Consider the following 3,608-nt stretch of genomic DNA (forward strand, 5'->3'; position numbering starts at 1 on the left):
GGCCGCTTTTTTAAAGGGAGAGAGACCACGCCCCAATGGGCGGGTATCTCAGCGGCTATAGGCTGGAGGAGCGGAAGGACCTCCCGCAACAGAAATGGGTTAGATCAATCTGTAAGAGCTAGCCAATAAGAGGCTGGAACTAATGGGCCAGGCAGTGTTTAAAAGAATACAGTTTCTGTATAATTATTTCTGGTAAAGCTAGCCGGCCAGGCGGCGGAGAGCTGGGGCGGCAGGGAAGCGGCCCGCAGCTCCTTACAACAGGGAACTGGGATTGGTATGTAAAATAAGACTGTTTTAAAAATAAAAAACTTATAAACAGAAACAAAAATGACTTCCTTGTAAGAAGTAAGCTGCAATGCACCCTGGGATCATGGCCACCTACTGCTACATTTGTCATGTTCCACTCTCTAGCAGTAAATTTCTAGGTCTCCTTCACCCTGAACTATAAAGCAGGATGTGCTGGCCTGTGTCTATCATCCAATTACTTGAGAGATTAAGGCAGGAGTATTGTTGAACAGGGGGTTACAGCCTGTGCCAGCCACCTGTTCTCAATGAACCAAGTGAAAGAGCCCAAATGAAAGAGTTAGTGAGAAAAACAATTTACTTCCCCCATTCTGTCCCCAATGAAATCCTGTCCTCCCTTCCCTAGCTGCGGTTACAAAAGCTCATACACTGCAGGCTCTCCAGCTGCCCTGGCCACAGTGCCACCAAGTCTTGAGATAACTCTCTGGTTATCAAACTTGGGGATCATAATTTGTGCCAAGTGAAAGAAAACAAACAAAAACAATGATTTAATCACTAAATATATCCATTGTTTTTTATTGACATCATTAGTAGGTCTCCAATTTATACATGGGATAAAATGATGTTTTGCAATCAATTGCACCTATTTTCTGCCCTTTTTCCTTTCTGGCTCAACATTGGATATTTCGAGACTATTTGAAGAGGTCATAGGACATCTTGCTAACAAACAGGGGTGGTTCCCCGTCATTCTAAAAGCAGTAGCTGAACTTATTATGATTCTGTAAAAGACTTGGTCTTATGAGTGAACCCTGAGGAAATGTAGTTGGTGAAATGGGGTTTGCAGGCCTTCTATACATCAGAGAGAACTGGAGGGGAAATGATTCACGTTAAAGCAAATCACTGCTTCTAATTCCTAAAACAACACATTTCAAAATGAGAACATGTTAGTCATTTCAAAAATCTTCTTATAGTAGCATTTCTCAATTCTCTTCATAAGTTGTTATAACTACCAAACATTTGGCAAAGACGATGCTATTTTGGTCCATTTCTGTTTTCTCTTAGAGCTGAAAATATGAACATTTTCTGAGTTCTTTTATGTGACTCAGCCTAGACAATAGATTACAGTAGAAGTAACGTGTCTACTCCCCCCCCCCCGGTGTTATCTCTTCTCCTCCAAAGTTGTGCTTCCTTCCTATATATATTTATATATACCATAAATATATAAGTATTGAGGAGCACAAGGCAGAAGGATACAGACACCCTGAAAATTCATCCTGGTTGTGCTGTGTGTGAAAATAGACCCTTGCAATTTGCCATAGGTACTTTTGTAGATTGTAGTACAGTGACTAGGATTAATTTTTCCAATCAATATAGGCCATTACCAATAGTATTTTTGATTAGCAAAGAAAATAGTAACTGTTTATTGTTCCTGTCACCAAAATGCCTGACACAAACAGCTTTAAAGTAGTAAGAGTTTATTTTGACAGGAGGTCTCAATCCACGGTCACTTAGGCTGGGGCAGAGCATCAGAGTGCAGGAGTATGCCAGAAGGGAAGCGTTTCACTGCGTGGTCAGTGAGAAAGCAGGCAGAAGAATGTGGAGCTCAGCTGGTTTTCTTCTCCTGACTTGGAATCTATGGCCGCCTTTCTCCTCCACCCTTGGAATCTATGGCCGCCTTTCTCCTCCACCCTTGTATTCTATAGTTGCCTTTCTCCTTCCCCATCCCTTGTAATTCATAGCTGGCTTTCTCTCCAGCACCTTGTAATCTTTAACTGACTTTGTCCTTCCGCCTTGTATTCTATCTGAGCCCCCTGCCCTTGCCCGTGGGTAGTGTCTTCTGTATTCGAGGTCGATCTTCTACACTCTGTTAACTCTCTCTAAGAACATCCAGACACACTCACAGGCGTGTGGATCAATCTAAGTGATTTTAAATCAGTCAAGTTTACAGTGAAGACATCCATTATGTTTTATGTAGTTTTAAGAGAAGAGGACAAGAAGTTGGATGGGTGGGGAAGGATGGTTGTATCTAAGAAGAGGAGGTGACTACGACCAAATCACAGTCTATCAAATTCCAAAGAACTAGTAAAGGAAAACATTTAACCATCCCAGATACTGTTTCAAAGAAAGCATATATTGGGATAATTCAGTTTGAAAATATTAAGTATCTGTGGCCTATACTTGTAATTACTTTGGCAGAAATAAACCGACCTTGTCTAAAATTTTCTATTTTGGACCACCTTCAAGTCTCAGCTTCTATCACATTTTGGTTAAGAACTGTTTTCTTCTTGCATGTGTTTCCCATCATTTTCTCATTAAATACCATTCATTTCTCTTCGTACCTCATTCTAGTTTCTGACAATGGATATTTTTATGAGTGAATTTTTAATTTTATGCTAGGCAACAGCCTCTGTGAGAATGTCCCTACACTAATCATAGAACATGACTCATAATGGGCAATAACAGTTTTACAAAAGTTTGCAAATAAATAAAGAAGAGGATGAATGAATGCATGCCTGTTTTTCTGGTAAGCATTTAAAATTGATTAATGATTAATAGTAATGGTTAAAAGGGCATGGTAAAAATATGACAGGATCTTTTCTTTAAAATAAAAGAGAAGGCAGTCTGAAGCGGTTCCCAGTGGGTAAAATGGGAAAGCATAATAATATAATGAAATTTCAAACTATAAAATAAATATCTAAGACTCTATTCAGATATAAAAATGTTCTAATAGACAAATAAATGAGAATGATGTGCAAATACATCAAATAATTCCAAATGCCTTAAGTAGATACTTACCTAACCCTCATGGAAGTGGGCCTGCCGCTGGCCCCTGTGCATTAGGTAGATACTTAACCTTTGTCTTGGATTTCTATTGCTGTGATGAAACACCATGACCAAAAAGCAGGTTGGGGAGGAAAGAGTTTATTTAGTTTACACATCTACATTGCTGTTCACCACCAAAGGAAATCAAGACAGGACTGCAAGCAGGGCAGGATCCTGGAGGCAGGAGCTGATACAGAGGCCATGAGGGGTGCGGTTTATTAGCTTGCTCAGTCTGTTTCCTTATAGAACCCAGAAATACCAGCCCAGAGATGGCACCACCCACAATGGGTCTGCCTCTATTGATCATTAACTGAGAAAAAGCTTTACAGCTGGATCTCATGGAGGCGTTTCCACAGTTGAGGCTCCTTCCTCTCTTTTGACTCTTAATTGTGTCAAGTTGACACACAAAACCGGATAGTACAACCTTCAAGGAGATGGGCCTGCCTCTGCTCCCTGTGCCTTAAGTAGACATTTAACCTTCAAGGACCTAGCAGCTTCCCTTGGTTATGCCTTACTCGGGACTTTTTCCAGAATGGAGAATG

The sequence above is a fragment of the Microtus ochrogaster genome, unplaced genomic scaffold (assembly GCF_000317375.1).
Source record: "Microtus ochrogaster isolate Prairie Vole_2 unplaced genomic scaffold, MicOch1.0 UNK2, whole genome shotgun sequence".
Classification (NCBI taxonomy): Eukaryota; Metazoa; Chordata; class Mammalia; order Rodentia; family Cricetidae; genus Microtus; species Microtus ochrogaster.